The 18,212-nt window shown below is 51.3% G+C and overlaps 1 protein-coding gene across 4 annotated transcripts in view; it reads right to left on the bottom strand.

The window, feature by feature from the left end:
- LOC105463220 (interleukin 4 receptor) overlaps positions 1-18,011 on the bottom strand; it is a 50,538-nt gene extending 32,527 nt beyond the window's left edge. The window contains exon 1 of one of the 4 annotated variants that reach the window (XM_011710184.2): positions 17,864-18,011. The gene's annotated coding sequence lies outside the window, so the exon portion shown is untranslated. Of the gene's footprint in view, positions 1-2,418; positions 2,552-16,270; positions 16,408-17,863 lie in introns of those variants that run through there. The other 3 variants (XM_071084289.1, XM_011710185.3, XM_071084291.1) reach the window with 3 other exon arrangements.
- Positions 18,012-18,212: the final 201 nt, after the last annotated feature.

Below are 18,212 nucleotides of genomic sequence, written 5' to 3'. Positions count from 1 at the left end.
GCCCGCCTCGGCCTCCCAAAGTGCTGTGATTACAGGCGTAAGCCACCACGCCCGACCTCTCTATGATTTCTTCCAACTGTGTATAAATCTTTAGTTATCTGAAAATAAAAAGTTTAATTTAAGAAAATGAAGAAAAGAGCCAAGCCCCCTGACAAACTAGCTTCTGCTTACCCCCCTAACATTTCCCTCCTATCCCCTCTCCCTCTTCTGCAATCCTCCATTGGCCTCTGAGCCCTGGGATGCACTCCCAGCTCTCCCCTCTCCAAGTGTTTGTACCAGAAACTTCAAAAGCCTTCTCTGAACCCCCTCATCTAATGCCGGCCCTCCCTGTGACTTCTTATCACAACACCCTGTTTATTTCTGTCATAGTACTTATCACTATCTCTAATCAGATTAGTGAGGTTACATGTGTGAATGTTTATTTTATTTCAAGATGCAGATAGCAAAGATAGATAGCTTTGACTGCAAAAATGTTTTCAACGTCCCCAGATTTCTTTTTTTTTTTTTTTTTTGAGACGGAGTTTCACTCTGTTCCCCAGGCTGGAGTGCAGTGGCGTGATATCGGCTCACTGCAACCTCTGCCTCCCAGGTTCAAGCAATTCTTGTGCCTCAGCCTCTTGAGTAGGTGGGATTACAGGTGTGTGCCATCACACCCAGCTAATTTTTTGTATTTTTAGTATAAACAGGGTTTCCCCATGTTGGCTGCGCTAGTCTTGAACTCCTGACCTCAAGTGATTGACCTGCCTTGGCCTCCCAAAGTGCTGGGATTACAGGCGTGAGCCACTGTGTCTGGCCTAGATCAAAATATGCCATAAGAAAAAGACAGACGGCAAGTGTGTTAGTCCATTTTTGCATTGCTATAAAGAAATATCTGAGACTGAGTAATTTACAATTACAAAGAAAAGAGGTTTAATTGGCTTATGGCTCTGCAGGCTGTACAGGAAGCATAGCACACCTATCTACTTGGCTTCTGGGGAGGGCTCAGGGAGCTTTTATTCACGAGGAAGGCAAAAGGGGGGCAGGCGTACATGCTCTGCTCGCTGCTTTATCCCCAGTGCCTAAAACAGTGCCTGACATAGGTATAGTATGTGTTCAATAAACATATATTAAATGAATGAATGGTTGAAATTCAGCAATAATAGGCTGGGCACGGTGGCTCACGCCTGTAATCCCAGCACTTTGGGAGGCTGAGGCAGGTGGATCACCTGAGGTGAGGAGTTCACCAAGATGGTGAAATCCCGTCTCTACAAAAATACAAAAATTAGCCGGGCATGATGGTGGGTGCCTCTACTCGGGAGGCTGAAGCAGGAGAATCACTTGAACCCAGGAGGCAGAGGTTGCAGTGAGTCGAGATCATACCATTGCACTCCAGCCTGGGCAACAGAGCGAGGCTCTGTCTCAAAAAAAAACAAATTCAGCAATAATAAATTCAATCTTTTTTTTTTTTTTTTTTAGATGGAGTCTCACTCTGTCACCAGTCTGGAGTGCAGTGGTGCGATATCAGCTCACTGCAACCTCTGCCTCCTGGGTTCAAGCGATTGTCCTGCCTCAGCTCCCCTGAGTAGCTGGGACTACAGACAGGAGCACACCACCACGCCCGGCTAATTTTTGTATTTTTAGTAGAGACGAGGTTTCACCATGTTGGCCAGGATGGTCTTGATCTCTTGACTTCGTGATCTGCCCGCCTCAGCCTCCCAAAGTGCTGTGATTACAGGTGTGAGCCACCGCGCCTGGCCTCAATAATCATTTTTAAACATGAACCAGGTCCCAAGCTTTTGTCCATAGTAACTGTATAAGAAGTACTTATTTTGTGCCTGACACTGTTCTAAGTACTTACAATATATTAACCAATTTGGTTCTCCCAAAGACCCTATGAGGTAGGTGCCATTAACATTCCCATTTTACAGATGAGAAGACTGAGGCACAAAAAGGCTAGAGCACTTGCTGGTGGTCGCAGAGCCATAACCCAGGCATTGTCACTCCAGAATCCATGTGTTTAAGGACTGTGCTTGCTGACCCTTGAAATGCAGTCCCCAAAACCCTGGAACTTTGTCCGGGGAGCCCCATTGGCCTGAGACCCATTGGCCTGAGCCCCAGAGAGAGCAAGCGACAAGGCCAAGGTCACAGAGTTAGGAAGTAGCAACGTCGGTGAAGGCCCCAGCCAGGAAGTGAGCAGAAGCAGCCGCCTGGGAAAACACGCCCGCCAGCAGGAGAACACACTTAACTCGCGTTTTTAAAAAACTCGGGGGGAGATTAAGTGATTAAGCCTTGAAATGTCAGAAGCCAGCAGCAGCCTGGAAGCAACCCAGCAGGGCTCTTTACAAACCCATGGCGGGTGGAGGGGGGGACGGGCAGAGGAGTGGGGGCGTGCAGCGGGTGGTACAGGCCTTCTGCTCTTCTTCCCTCTGGGCAGCAAACCTGGCTTGGAGGAGGGGCTGGTTCTGCAGACAGGATGCAAGCAGCTCTGTGACAGGCGGCATGTGGAGAGGAATCCAGGGACAGCAGGGGTTTCAGGTGGGGGCTGGGGGCTCTGGAGCCGCTGACCCCTGAAACTCCACGATAGAAACTGGCCTGAAACCTCACCTCCTGTGGCGCAATCAGTTAGTCATGCTACTTATAAGAAACCAGCTCAGAGCTTCCTCTGGCTTCTGGGACGGCTGGGCTGGGCTGGGCTGGGCTGGCAGGAAGCTAGGCATGCACGTCTTCCTGGGACAGCAACCTTCCCAGAACTGAGGTTTCCAGAACCAGCAGCCACGTCAGTGGCCCCACGGGGATGGTAAGGCAGGCCAGGCCAGGGCTCCAGAATGGCCTGGGCTCTGCCTGGTTTGCTGCATCCCCAGCCCAGCCAGTGGGAGGGAGGGGGAGGCAACAGACTGGCTCTGTAGCCACCAGGAACACAAATCAGCACCCTCCAAAAACAGCATCCACCAGCCTGCTGTGGTTCACCCGTCCTCACCCACTAGCTCAAATACCTCATTTATTCTCCTTCTCTTTTTTTGTTTTAGAGACAGGGTCTCGCTCTGTGGCTAGAATACAGTAGCACCATCAAGGCTCACTGCAGCCTTGAACTCCTGGGCTCAAGGGATCCTCCCGCCTTAGCCTCCCAAGAATCTGGGACTACAGGCACATGCCACCATGTTCGGATAATTTTTAAATTTTTGTAGAGATGGGATCTCTTTCTATGGCCCAGGCTGGAGTGCTGTGGCACAATCACAGCTCACTGCAGCCTCAAACTCCTGGCCTCAAGCAAACCTCCTGCCTTGGCCTTCCAACGTGCTACAGGCATGAGCTGCCATGTCCAGGCATCGTCTCATTTATTCTTGCTGTGGGTGTTTTCCAAGCACTTCCTATAGGCTGGCTATTACAGATGCAAACAGGCCATTCATTCATTCATTCATTCCTTTCTTCTTTTAACAAATATTTGAGCAAGGAAGAAGTTACTGGAGCGTCTTGAGCAAAGAAGTGACATGGTGAGACTAAAAACGACCTCTCTTGCCCGGGTGGTGGGGGCACGGGTAGAAGTGGGTACCAATGAGGAGGTTGCCACTCTGGCCCCAGAGAGAGGTGCCAGGGCTTACACCAGGCTGCGGGGATGGGGAGGTTGAGAAGGGGTTGAATTCTAGAGCTGTACTGAAGATAGAGCCCACAGGATTTGCTGACAGGATGGATGCTGTGGGGTGGGAGAGAGAACAGGAGAGCTAATAGGAGTCAAGAATGATTCCAGAGCCACTGGCCTTTTCCAAGATGGCGGCCTGTGGGGGGAGCCCGTGTGAGAGGCCAGCCTGCTGGGCAAGCTGCAGGACTCCAGATTAGTAGAGGAGGCTGTTAGCAGGCCCTCAGGGAAGACCCTCCCTCGTCCTAGGGGGTCAGGTTTCTTTAGCGGGGATGCCCAAGAGTTCTCCCGGGAAGGGGGTCCGGCATCCTGCCTACAGCAGGCACTCAATACGTGATCATGTGTATTTTATTTTCTTCTTATTTTAACAGGTATACAGTGTTTCCTTGGTGCCAGACACTAGCCTAGGTGCTTTAAGCTCTCCCTATAAGTATAATTATTAAACCCATTTTACAGATTCTGAAGGGTTTTTTTTGTTTTGGTTTGGTTTTTTTGAGACAGAGTCTCACTCTGCAGTCCAGGCTGGGTGCCATGGTGCGATCTCAGTTCACTGCAACCTCTGTCTCCCAGATTCAAGCAGTTCTTCTGTCTCAGCCTCCCAAGTAGCTGGGACTACAGGTGCCCACGACCACGCCCAGCTAATATTTTTGTATTTTTAGTAGAGACAGGGTTTTGCCATGTTGGCCAGGCTGGTCTCGAACTCCTGACCTCAGGTGATCCACCTGCCTCAGCCTCCCAAAGTGCTGGGATTACAGGTGTGAGCCACTGCGCCTGGCAGATTCTGAGGGTTCTTATGAGAGGGCGGGGTATGGGAGGGAATGAGGAAAGACCCAGTGAATAGGTAGGCAGGAGGGAGGACATGGCCCACTTCCCACCCTACGAGCCGGGCTCTTGGCTGGAGCAAGGGGGAGAAGGAGTGGCTGGCATGGCATCTGGAAGGTTGGCAGGCCAAGGACAACACCGTCTGCCAGGCCATGGCAGTAGACTCAAACTCTGTCTCTAGGGCAGTGGGGAGCCAGTGAAGGCTATTAAGCAGGAGAGGAGAGGGCTGAGATGAGAGCTGGCAAAGAGGGGGCAGGTTTGAGCCTGTCTGGGAGGGGGAGGCAGCAGGGACTTGGTGGTGCTTGGCGGGGAAAGCAGGGTGGAGAGAGCAGGGAGAGAAGGAAAGTGGCCTCGGGCTGGGGTGGTGGGGAGGACCCCAGGGACCCTTCCCACGATGGAGAGCGGAGAAGAGAAGCAGATTTGCTGGGGAAGACCACGCGCTCCGGCGCACTGCGGACACTTTGGGTCCACATAGTCAACAGGCAACTCCATCCGGGAGCCTGGAACCCAGGCCTGTCTTCAGAAGATTCTTGAGGCCCAAGGGAGGAGACAGGGCCTGAGGACACTGTGTCCAGAAGCCACCTGCTCAGGAGCAGCAGCCAGCCTGGCCTCCATCTTTCTGCAACCCGTTATCTTGCTTTATTTCTCTGCATTCTCTGTGGCATGTTGCACACTCAGGCGTTATGTGTTTGGTGTTCATATCCCCCACTGCAAGGCCAGCTCGCACAAGGCCAGTGTTGGTCCCACTCACAGCCATCTCCCCAGAGCCTAGTGTGCCTGGCACACAGCAGGCATTCCATGAATATTTGCTAAATGGAAGAACAACCGGATGAATTCCCCCGGCCATGTGCAGGGAGGCCTGGCTGGTCATCCCCAATTTTCCACCTCTCCCTGCTGGGCAAACGCTGGCAAATCCTGGCTTGGAGTCCCCTTAAATGTCCTAATGCAGGCACAGATCTCAGCCACCTCAGGGCCCTGACCTCTGGAGAGCTGGTTATCGACTATCACTCATTGTCCTGAGCAGCGGACGATGGCCTCTGGCGCCAGGGTGCTGATGAGATTTCGACTGTCTTAGTGACAGCTATGGCTCCCAGCTGGCCTCCTTCATGAGGTCTGCAGAGGTCACTGCGACTGGCCATGTGTCCCCACTTCCTTCAGCCATGAGAGGCCATGCCCTGGGCCCTTCTGCCCTTGGTTTCACCCCTCTCCAACTGGGTGCAACTTTGCTCACCAGCCTTGGCGTTGGTTGTACCAGTCTCACTAACAAAAAGGCAGTTGAATGCTGTGCGCGGTGGCTCCTACCTATAATCTGAGCAATTTAGGAGGCTGAGGCAGGTAGATCACTTGAGTCCAGGAGTTCGAGACCAGCCTGGGTAACATGGCAAAACCCCTGTCTCTACCAAAAATACAAAAAAAATGCCAGGCATGGTGGCACACGCCTGTAGTCTCAGCTATTAAGGGAGATGAGGTAGGAGGATGGCTTGAGCCCAAGAGGTCACAGCTGCGGTGAACTGTGATCATGCTACTGCACTCCAGCCAGCCTGGGCAACAGAGTGAGACCGTATCTCTAAAAAAAAAGAAGCCTTTGAGCCTCACTCATCAACCATGAACCCAATCCAAGGAGCATTGCAGATGCAATTAATATCGTCTCCACTGCAGAGATAGAGAAGCCGAGGCCCAGAGAGGGTGAGGAACCTGCCTAAGGATGCACAGCTAGTGAGTGGGCTGGGATTTGAACCCAGGCCTTTGGTTCTGGAGTCCACAGCACAGTCTGTGGAAGATACAGTCCAACACCCTCCCTGCAAGCACAGAGGGAGGAATGAGGCTGAGGGGGGTTCAGAAGTTGCCCAAGGTGACCGTGACGGAGCAGGAAGTAACCAGGAGGAATTTAGAATCTGGCCTTTGTCACCATTTGCTCGGCCCTCAGCAGCAGTGAACTTGTCTCAACAATGACCAGGACTTTGCCCCCTGGGCAAACCCAAAGCCAGGACAACATATGGGCACAGGTAAGAGCTTCCTGTTCATTTTCTGTTTGCAGACTGGTGTATGGAAGGCAGTGGGTGGGGTTCTCCCCATGGAGCTCTTCCTGTTGTCTCACCCCATACCATTCCTGGATGGGTGAGGACACACAGACATGGGGGCCACCCTTGTGGGCAGGGACCCCCGAGCATCTAAGACACAGAAGCATAACTCTGGGCCTGAGTGCAGGCTCCAACGTGAATGGGTGGGAGACTGTGGTGGGCTGGGGTCTACTCAGACCCTCAGTCTCCTCATCTGTGAAATGAGAATAAGATCACTTGCTTCATGGCTGGTTGCAAGGCGGTGAAGAGGCCGTGGCTGGATGGGAGAGACCTGGGATAGTGTTGGTGGAGTGGTTGGCAAAGGCTCATCTCTGAGCACCAAGAAAACTCTTTGAGACCTTGAGCAAATGACAGCTGCCACGACAGCACACGCAGGATGTCACAGGCACAAGCTGAGCGAAGGAAGCCGGGCTCAAAACAGCAATACTGCCTGGTTCTGTTTAGATAAAGGAGATAAACTGATCTTGGAGTTGGCAGTCAGGACAGTGGCCTTGGAGGACAGGGCTGTGACCTGGCAGTGGCAGGAGGAAACCTTCTGGGAGGCTTGTCATGCATTGCTACTTGATTAGGTCATATGCATGTGCTAATTTTGTGAAAATGGATGAAGGTTTACACTTGTCTGTGCGCATATCTGCACGTATGCTGTGATAAAAAGGCAAAGAAAGCTAGGCGTGGTGGCTCACGCCTGTAATCCCAGCACTTTGGGAGGCTGAGGCGGGTGGATCACGAGGTCAGGAGTTTGAGACCAGCCTGACCAACATGGTGAAACCTTGTCTCTACTAAAGATACAAAAATTAGCCAGGTGTGGTGGCGCGTGCCTGTAATCCCAGCTACTCAGGAGGCTGAAGCAGGAGAATTGGTTGAACCTAGGAGGCAGAGGTTACAGTGAACTGAGATTGTGCCACTGCACTCCAGCCTGGATGACAGAGCGAGACTCTGTCTCAAAAAAAAAAAGGCAAAGAAAACAGACAAGAGGCTGAAGCAGGAGAAGAATCACTTGAACAGAAGTTGCAGTGAGCCGAGATCATGCCACTGCACTCCAGCCTGAGCAACAGAGCAAGACTCCATCTCAAAAAAAAAAAAAAAAAAAGAAAAGAAAAAAAAAAAGAAAACAGACAAGAACAAGAAGGAAGGGAGAGGGCAGAGGCTGCCATCTAGGCTGCTGGGTGGACAGCAAAGATCTCAGAATCACTAACCCTCAGGGTAGGTGGGATCCCAATGGCTCCTTAATCTACTCCCGATGATACCTCAGTCCCCAGGCCTCTCCAGAGGCCACCAACTCTCTACTTCTCTGTCTCTGGCCCGCAGCCCACAGCCACCTCCCCTGTGGCCACTGAGCCACCTCTTCTGCAGTAGACTCAGATACCTACAGGGACACAGTCACGTGACCTCAAGGAGTAGAGATGGGACAAGTGGAAAACACAGCCCCCTGTGATAAAGGACAGCTACTTTTTTGCCACATGAAAATGAAGACTTGCATGTTGCTAGATCTTTTGATTTTTCAAAAGAAGTTAGAAATTTATATTTTTATGTGTGTTATCCTGATTTTTTTTTTTTTTTTTTTTTTTGAGATGGTAAGTCTTCTCTGCTGCCCAGGCTGGAGTACAATGGCACCATCATAGCTCACTGCAGCTGCGACCTCCTGGGCTCAAGTGATCCTCCTGCCTCAGCCTCCCGAATTGCTGGGACTGGTAAGGGGGTAGTGCTGGGAAGGGAGAGTGTGGTCCCTTTAAATAATACAGAAGGGTGGAAGGGAAGTGCTGCAAGGAGGAGGGCGTGGTCCCTGGCTAGGGTTCCATCCTCATGGACCTATTTGAGGACAGGCATTTCCTGCCCAAATATTGCATTTCCCAAGACCACCCTGGCCTGCCATGGCCCCATCCTGTGCCTATAACCCACTCCCTGCCCAAGGAAAAAAAAAAAAAAAAAACAGAAGGAAAGGCAGGACAGGTCATATTCCTATTTTATGGATGAAGAAACTGAAGCCAAACCAAGAAAATTACTCGCCCGAGATTATAGTTACAGAGCAGAGACGTCACCACAAGCTTTGCTGCAGCTGTTGTTTTTAAACTCATCTGGCTCATGAGTACAGGAGTACTGACGTCGCATAAAATGGAATTCATGACAATGATGTCTTGAGTAAGTATTAGAAGAGAGAAGGTGGATGGCTTCTTTGTTTTTGTTGTTTTGAGAATGTCTCACTGCGTCACCTAGACTGGAGTGCAGTGGAGCAATCATAGCTCCCTGCAGCCTTGAATTCCTGGGCTGAAGTGATTCTCCCACCTCAGTCTCCCGAGTAGCTGGAACTACAGGCGCACGCCACCACACTCAGCTAATTTTTATTTTTTGGTAGAGATGGGGTCTCACTATGTTGCCCAGGCTGGAAGTTGGCTCTTTTATACTGATTAAAGGAGCAATTCAGCCAGCCGCGGTGGCTCACGCCTGTCATTCCAGCACTTTGGGAGGCTGAGGCGGGTGGACTGCTTAAACCTAGGAGTTTGAGATTGGCCCGGGAAACATAACAAAACCCCGTCTCTTCCAAAAATACAAAACTTTTAGCGGGGCGTAGTAGTGCACATCTGTAGCCCCAGCTACTCGGGAAGCTGAGATGGGAGGAACACCTGTGCCTGGGGAGGCTGAGGCTGCAGTGAGCCATGATCACACCACAAAACTCCAGCCTGGGCAACAGAGTGAGACCCTATCTCAAAAAAATGGAACAATTCACCAAAAAGGTATAAAAGTCCTGAACCCTTATTCTATTCATATGGCTATGCACTTAACAACATAGCTTCAAAAATAAAGCAAAAAACTGACAGACTCAAAAGGAGAAATTAACAAATCCTCTATTATGGTGAATTGTAATTGTATTACAGTGGAAAAAAACACATAATGACATAACAAATACAGATAATATAATAGCTAACTTGATCAAATAGATACATTTCTAGAACCTTATACCCAACAGAAAATATACATCCTTTTCAAACACAAGAGGAAAAAAACGACCAGAAAATCCTGTAAAGATCTCAGCAAATTCTCCACCACTGATATTATAGAAACCACATATATTGACCACAACAACCATAATGACCAAATTTAGAAATCAACAATAAAAAGACGGCCGGGCGCGGTGGCTCAAGCCTGTAATCCCAGCACTTTGGGAGGCCGAGACGGGTGGATCACGAGGTCAGGAGATCGAGACCATCCTGGCTAACATGGTGAAACCCCGTCTCTACTAAAAAATACAAAAAACTAGCCGGGCGAGGTGGCGGGCGCCTGTAGTCCCAGCTACTCGGGAGGCTGAGGCAGGAGAATGGCGTGAACCCGGGAGGCGGAGCTTGCAGTGAGCCGAGATCGGGCCACTGCACTCCAGCCTGGGTGACAGAGCAAGACTCCGTCTCAAAAAAAAAAAACAAAAAAAAAAAACAATAAAAAGATAACTTTAAAAATTCCATCTGTCTCAAAAATTTAAAAAGCACATAATTAAGTAAGTCTTAAAATGGAAACCAAAAGGAAAATTCTAAACTGGGCGGTGAATAACATTGTGTAACAACTTGTGGAATGAATCCAAAGCAGTACTCAAAGAAAAAATGATAGCCTTTTAGCCTGAAGTAGACTTACTAGAGAGCATGAAAAACTGGAAACTCTTAGCTTCAGACAAGGACTCTCAGAATAGAAGAAACTTGGATTAACAGCAGCTAACACAGAAGAGAAACATGGAGATTTTAGCTGACAAGCCCAATATGCACTCCAAGTGGGATATGGCTGCTACACAGTATGATTCCAGGTTGCATCAACAGAAGTATAAGCTCCAGATCTAAGGAGGTGATAGTGTCCTTCCTCTTTGACCAAACAAACAGTCTTTGTGCGGGACTCCAACCAACTGAATCATGTCCAAAGCCAGGCCAAACTTATAATTTCCTGAGTCAGGGAGAATGCCTGAAATAACTACAGTTGTGTAGTCTGAATAAGAGAAATATCCAAGTTTAGAGGGAGATGGTCACTACCTCCAAGGGGCAGAAACGGACCCAGAAAGTGGAAGCTCCTAGGAAGCTAATTTGGGCTGGGCACGGTGGCTCACACCTGTAATAACCAGCACTTTGGGAGGCCGAGGTGGGCGGATCACCCTAGGTCAGGAGTTTGAGACCAGTCTGGCCAGCATGGTGAAACCCCATTGCTACTAAAAATACAAAAATTAGCCGGGCATGGTGGTGCACGCCTGAAATCCCAGCTACTCGGGAGGCTGAGGCAGGAGAATCACTTGAACCCAGGAGACAGAGGTTGCAGTGAGTCAAGACCGCGCCACTATACTCCAGCCTAGGCAGCAGAGACTCCACCTCAAAAAAAAAAGAAAGCTAATTTGGCTAAATCTCAGGAAGATTTTCTCCCAGTTAGAGCTGCTCACCTGTGGAAATGTGGCTTCTGGAAGAAATACGCTAGAAGCAAGATTGTCGGGAGGCTGTGGCTCTGCCTGCTTGGAGACCTGCCCAACCCAGAGAGCTGGTATCTCTCCTCCCTGTCTTCTCTTTTGAAAAGGCAGAATCCTTCTCTGGCCGCTTCAGGGAAACATAAGGCCTTCTCTGGGTTTTTCAAAAATGGTTCTGGGTGACTATGCTCGCTGATTTCCAACCACGAAATGTAATCCTTTAAAACTCTCTTCTTTGGGCTGGATAGTTCAGAACCATGGTTAAATGCACAGGCTTCTGGGGCTGCAGCCCTGGGATTGAATCTGGACTCTGCCACTTAGGAGCCGTGTCACCCAGGTACGTCTCTATCCTGAGCCTCAGGTTCCTCCTCAAGGAAATGAGCAGGACACCCACTCATCTCCATTCCTGCACCTAGCACAGAGCGTGATGTGGACTCCAGCCTCCACTGCCAGAGGCCGTGGTTGGGGCCGTGGCTTCGAGATGATTCAAGCACGTTACATGTATTATGTACTTTATTTCTATTATTATTATATTGTAACATATAATGAAATAATTATACGATCACCATAATGCAGAATCAGTGGGAGCCCTGAGCTTATTTTCCTGCAATTAAATGGTTCCATCCGAGGGCGATGGGAGACAGTGACAGATCATCAGGTATTAGATTCTCATAAGAAGCCCGCATCTGGGGCCTGGCACGGTGGCTCATGCCTGTAATCCCAGCACTTTGGGAGACTGAGGCAGGTGGATCACCTGAGGCCAGGAGGAGTTCGACACCAGCCTGGCCAGTATGGTGAAACCCTGTCTCTACTAAAAATACAAAAATTAGCTGGGTGTGATGGCATAGGCCTGTAATCCCAGCTACTAGGCTGAGGCAGGAGAATCGCTTGAACATGGGAAGGCAGAGATCGCAGTGAGCCGAGATTGTGCCACTGCACTCCAGTCTGAGTGACAAGAGCGAAACTCCATCTCAAAAAAAAAAAAAAAAAAAAAAGTACACAACCCAGATCCTTCACATGTACAGTTCACAAGAGGGTTCACGCCCCTGCGAGAATCATCTAATGCCTCAGCTGATCTGACAGGTGGCCGGGCTTGGGTGGTAATGTGAGCGATGGGGAACAGCTGTAAATACAGATAAAGCTTCGCTTGCTCACCAGCTCACCCGCCACTCACCTCCTGCTGTGTGGCCCTGCTGTGTGGGGACCCCTGGTCTGAGACACTGAGGAAAGTGCTCATTCATAAAACAATATGTAAAATGACTGGACTGTCTGTCAAATGGGGCTTGGAGGAACCAGTCCTGCGCTGCCCACATTCACAGTATTGCTGGGCAGATGGATGGCAGGGAGTACGCTGACAATGTAGAAAAGTAGATCGATCTAAATGGCAGGTGTGTCTTCAGCACTCAGGCATAGATTTTATTGTGTTTAAACACCATGGTGAGGACTGAGGACTCTGGAGCTTTTGGGTTCACAGCCCTGCTCTGCTGTGATGTGTGACCCTGGACAAGTTACTGAACCTCTCTGTGCCTCTGTTACTTCATCTGCAACATTTGCACGAGAGTAGCTCCTATCTGGTAAGGTTATTACACAAGTTAAATGAGACAATGCAGATATCTGGCCCCAGCTCCCTCCCTGATGTCTGTTCCTAGACCTCCTTCTTGCTCGGTTCCATCCAACCACACCAGCTTCCTTGCTGTGGGTCAAACACACCAAGCTCATTCGCGCCTCCAGGCCTTTGCACTCTCTGTTCTCACTGCCAGGATCCCTCTTTCCCCAGACAGCCCCATGCCTTGGTACTTCAGGTCTCAGCTCAAAAGCCACTTCCTCAAAGTCACCAAGCCCAGAATGCTTTCAGCTCCACGAGGGCCCTCACTTCTGGGTCACTCACTCCCGTGTCCCCAGCCCCTGGCACATTGGCTAAGCAAGCATTAAGCGCCTAGCCCCAGGCTGGCACTCGAGACATGTGAGCGCATGTCATGTTCAACTTTGCTTTGCAGGCTACAGGCTCTAAGACCCAGAACACAGCCCCTCCCACCAGGAACTCAATTCCACCAAAGCCTTGGAAGGCCCCATGGCTACTCTTCCCCTCCCGGGACCCACTTCCTCCATCTCCAGATGCAAGCCCAGCTGGGGACCATCCTCAGCCGAGAGGTTACAGACAGCACCCAGGCTGGCTTTAGCACAGACCTCAGATTTCTTAAGCAACTGAGAGGAGGTGAGGAGGCCTGCGGGGGCCTCTAAAGAGAGAATGAGTCAGTCAGAGACAGACCTGAAACCTAAGACACATCAGCATTTCTTGGAAAGGCAAGAACGGACGCATTTAGACAGAACTGTGCATGCAGAATGAGAGGTAAGCATAGGCCAGTCAGGAAGTGGAGTCTTCCGTTCTCTGTGAGTCCCTCCACCTGGCCCTCTCTTCCTCAGACCTCCATCCCTCATCGCTCTCAAATGTCACCTCCTCAGGGAAGCCCTCCCTGATTCCACCTCCACCCAGCTTTGCTTTCCTTCCTAGCACAGTCTCCACCTGATAGGATATTGCAGGCCCATGTTCTCTCCTGTAAAACCCTGGGGGCCAGACATTGTTCAGAATTCAGAATGACTCAGGCTGTAGAAAGGTCACCTTGTATAAAATACCCCCCGACGTGCCCACCATGCAGGGCGGGAAAGCACCCAATGATCAATTGCACTAATATCTCTGCAGAAAGACATCTGAGCATCACACCAAAGAGGATAACGGACTCTAAAAAGCCTCACGTTTAGCTTCAAAATGAGTTACGAAAAACTTTCGATTTTCGGAGGTTGTGGATTTCGGAATAACAGATAAAGCTGTCGATCTGTACATATGTATTGGCTGTACATTGCCTGTCTGCTCAACTAGAATCTAAACCCTAGGAGAGCAAAGGACTTTGTCCAATGCTCTGGCATATATAGGTGCTCAATAAATTCCCGAGGAAGAAATGCAGGAGGAAGCCAGGTGCTGGATATGCAGAAGGGACTCGGTCCAAAATGCAGAGAGAAACAGCAATCACTGAGACCCTTTCCAAGAGCAAAATGTCTACACAAACTATCTCATGAACGCTCTCCCTGCAAATACCCATGACAGACAAAGGGAGGCTCAGAGAGGTTAAACAACTTCCTCCGGTTACACACTGGAGAGCTGGGAAGTAGCCAGCTCCGATTTACACCCGGGACCCCCTCTTCAAGCTCAGGCCCTTCTCTCTGCCTCAAGCTCAGAGAAGCAGAGCAATTTGCCGGATGTCATAAAACAATGGAGATGCACCCGGTCTGACAGTGGATTCCCCAGCCTCTGTAGGACCTCGAGCCTCTGCTGGGGTGCTCTGATCCACACTCACCAAGGGCAAGTCTGTGCAACGTCCAGGCAAGCTCCTGGCCTCTCTTCTAGCCCAGCCATGGGAAGTCTAGCTAAATGTGGCTGGGCATTCCACTGTGCCAGCCAGGAGGAATACTCAGAAATGTCTTTCTTGGTCACTCCAGCGAACTGGTGCAAGCAGGAAAGAATACATGGGAAGAAAAGTCGGATGCAGTCTGTCCCTCAGATGTGCGCCTGAGGCAAGGCTACCGCATTCATCTCTGGGTCTCAGTTCTCACCTGCAAAATGGGTGGACTAAATCCCAACCAATAAAGCTCAAAGGAGGCAACAATAAAGATATATTCATTTAGGCCAGGCACGCTTGCTCGCATCTATAAACCCAACATTTTAGGAGGCTGAGGCAGGAGGATTGCTTGAGACCAACAGTTCAAGACAAGCCTAGGCAACATAGCAAGATCCTGTCTCTAAAACTGTAAAAACAATTAGCCAGGCGTGGTGGCACACACCTGTAGTCCCGGCTACTCAGGAGGCTGAGGTGGAAGGATTACTTGAACCCAGGTATTGGATGTACAGTGAGCTATGATTGTGCCACTGTGCTCCAGCCTGGGCAATAGAGAGAGACCATGGCTCTTAAAAAAAAAAAAAAAAGGGGGTATTCATTTAACGAATACATAGTTTTTACTACATGCCAGGTACTGTTTTGTATGCTTGACATACATTAACTCATTTAGTCATCAATACAATGGCATAGTCACTAAAATCTCACAAATGCAGAAACTGAGGCTCTGGGAAGTCAGTTACACAGTAAGTAGCAAAGCCAGCATTTGCAGTGGGTGATCTGGTTCGAGTCCATACTATCATTTCCCAGCTATACGTCTTGACAGGTAACAACAGACGTATACATTGATTGTGGACCCACTGGGTGTTGGACATTGTGTGAAGTAGCTTATAAAACATGTCATCAACCCTCACAAAAGCTCACTTTTACAAACGTGAGGAAGCACAGTACCTAGGGGGCTCCTGTCCTGGCCTCACTCCCAGGTACCAGTGAGGGCAGTCACTCCCAGGTACCAGTGGGGCATCTAATCCCAAACGCTCTCCTCCATCCTCCCAGATGGGGACAAGGGCAGGGAGAAGGGGGAGGCAGAAGAGGTTCTCCCTTCTCACGTATTTATGTATTCGTTTATTTTGAGACAGGGTCTCGCTCTGTCACCCAGGCTACAGTGCAGTGGCACGATCACAGTTCACTGCAGCCTTGACCACCTGGGCTCAAGCTATCCTCCCACCTCAGCCTCCCAAACAGCTGGGGCCAGAGGCACCTGCTACCACGCCTGGCTGAGTTTTTAAATTTTTTTTTTTTTAGGAACAGGGTCTCGCTATGTTGCCCAGGCTGGTCTCAAACTCCTGGGTTCAAGCGATCCTCTCTCCTCGGCCTACCAAAGTGCTGGGATTACAGGTGTAAGTCACTGCGCCTGGCTTCTTCTCACTTCTTTGACAATTCATTTCAGCTCCTTTTTGAACTGGGAGCATTAGAAAACTGAACATCCCCACCCTTGCCCTGGGCTTTTTGCAACCCTGGGATTGTATCGTATTAAACATATCAGTCACTGAGTCACTTCTCAGCATTTGGAAACCCTTAGGTTATCTCAGACCTGCCGGTAACTGGATGTGTTGTAGCCGGGGTGACTGACGGCAGGTTTTCCTCCCTACTACCTCCCCAACACCTTCCTCCAGGTTCAGATCCAGAGGCCCAGGGTGGGGCCCAGGAATCTGCACTGTTGCTTTTACAACTCAAACCAAGGTAAAATACACTGGCCCAACGAAGCTCCTCGGCACAGCATTCAAGGCCTTCCAGCCCACCTTTCCATCCATCTCTGGCTTCTCCTTACTCCCTAAGTTCCATACACAGTACCCTTTCACACCTCCCAGCCTCCGCCCACTCTGTGCCCGCCTTTACCTCCCATCCTCCGCCTGCCAGACTCCCCTGCTCCACTTACAAGGCTAGCTCAGGGTCCCCCGGTGCTGGGAAGCCTGGCCCAGTGCCCTGTGAAGAGCTGATCCCCTCTGGCTTGTGGTCCTGCAGCCACTGGCGCATCTGTACCCTCGCAGCCCCCACACTGTCACGTGTGTCTTCCTGCAGAGGGGGTCCTCCTTGAGGCAAGCACCAGTGTCCAGAACACCACCCAGGGCCCGGCAGGAGTTGAATGAGTGCTAGTGAGTGAATGAGTGGCTTAGCGGGTCACCTCCCATTCATGGGCCGGGCTAGCTGAGTTCTAAGAAACCCCTGCAGGACCCTGGAATGCCCTAATGTGCAGGACACCCTGGCCAAACATACACCAGAGCCTGTTTCCCCACTGGACTTTGGGATTTTGATAAAGGCACTGAGGTCCCAGCAAATGCCTTGGGCTCCTCAAAGGTCACTGGGGGCAGAGAAGTGCAGTGGGTCATGCCTCCCCGAGGGCTGGGGAAGGGCAGAGACTAGAACTGCAGCAGGGTTAGCGCTGGCCTGGGGGCATTCCTTGAACCCCAGAAGCAGACAAAATAGCAATCCCCTATCTTGCTTAATTCTAAGAAATCCAGATTTTGTTTAAAAAAAAAAAAATCAGGGCTCAGTGGCTCACACCTGTAATCCCAGCATTTTGGGAGGCCAAGATGGGAGGATCACTTGAGGCCAGCCTGGGCAACATAGTGAGACCCCATCCCTATAAAATAAATTTTTAAAAAGAAAATAAAGATCAGATTACTGAATCTGAATCTCAGGGCGAGGAACTGGGAATCTGCATTTGAAGCAAATCTCCCGGAGATTCTGGTTATTGTGGTGGCTCCTCAAACGTGATTGAGAGATGGAGAGCAGCTGGCTCTGGCGTGAGATTGCCTGGGTTCCAGTCCTGATGCCCCACGGACTCCCAGGTGGGCGGCACCTTGGGGCAAGTTATTAAAGGGGCAGGATCTCAGTGACCTCATCTGTACAATGGCCATGACGCACAGCACCGGCCACAGAGAGGTTAGTGGGAGGTTTCACTCGGCATCCTTTCAGTAAAACAAGTCCTAGTCAATGATCGCCATTAGTGGGTCCCTCTGATATTCGGAGGCGGAGACCGCAGGTCCAAAGGGCCTTGTTTCCCCAGATTCACTGACCTAGTACTCAAATTTACAGTTCTCAGAACTTTTCCCACCCTTTGTCTCTCCGAAGTCCTCACTGACTTCCTGAGCGCGGGGCAGGGTGCCACTGCCCGGAGAAGAGGGGCTGCGTGGCCTCCGACAGCCTAACCCCAAGACCCCCACCCCCGCAGGCCGTCCCGGCGGAGGTCTCACGGCCAGCACCCGCTTTGGGGAGCGCTGGGTGTCCACGAACCTCTGGCCTCGCGCCTCCTCTGCCCTTCGGCCGCAAGGACGGAACCGGGTGCTGCTCAGCGCACACCGAGAGTCGCGGGCTCGGGCCCCGCGCGGGGTCGGGGTGGTCCCCGTAGTCCCCGCGGTCCCCGCTGCCCGGGTCCCCGCCGGCGGCCGAGCCCTTCCCGAACCCCCTCAGCCTGCGTGCCCGGACGATACCCTCGCACCCCGATCGGCGCGCGGGCCCCGGGTCCTACCTGCGCGCCCCTGCTCCATTCGCCGTCCGGGAGCCCGAGCGCGAAGTGGGGGACCCCTGGGCGGCCCTGCCCTGGCCGGCACCGCGCGGGGCTTTCCTAGGCGCGGAGACCCAGCCCGCCCCGGCTTCCTGCGCTCCGCCCCGGCGCCCAGCAGATTTGCATGCGCAGCCCCGCCCGGCGCGCCCGGCCCGGGTCAAGGCTACCTCGCGCCCCTGTTGCTGTCCCCGCCGCTGCTGGACAGTCCGAGCCGCCGTCCTCTGCTGGGGGCGATCCCAGCACCCCGCTGGGGGTCTTGCGGCGCGCTTCCTCCCACGCTGCAGCCCGAGGTCACGCTCAGCGGAGAACTCTG

The sequence above is a fragment of the Macaca nemestrina genome, chromosome 18 (assembly GCF_043159975.1).
Source record: "Macaca nemestrina isolate mMacNem1 chromosome 18, mMacNem.hap1, whole genome shotgun sequence".
In the NCBI taxonomy this organism is placed as follows: Eukaryota; Metazoa; Chordata; class Mammalia; order Primates; family Cercopithecidae; genus Macaca; species Macaca nemestrina.
This window is presented reverse-complemented; position numbering and strand designations above follow the sequence as displayed.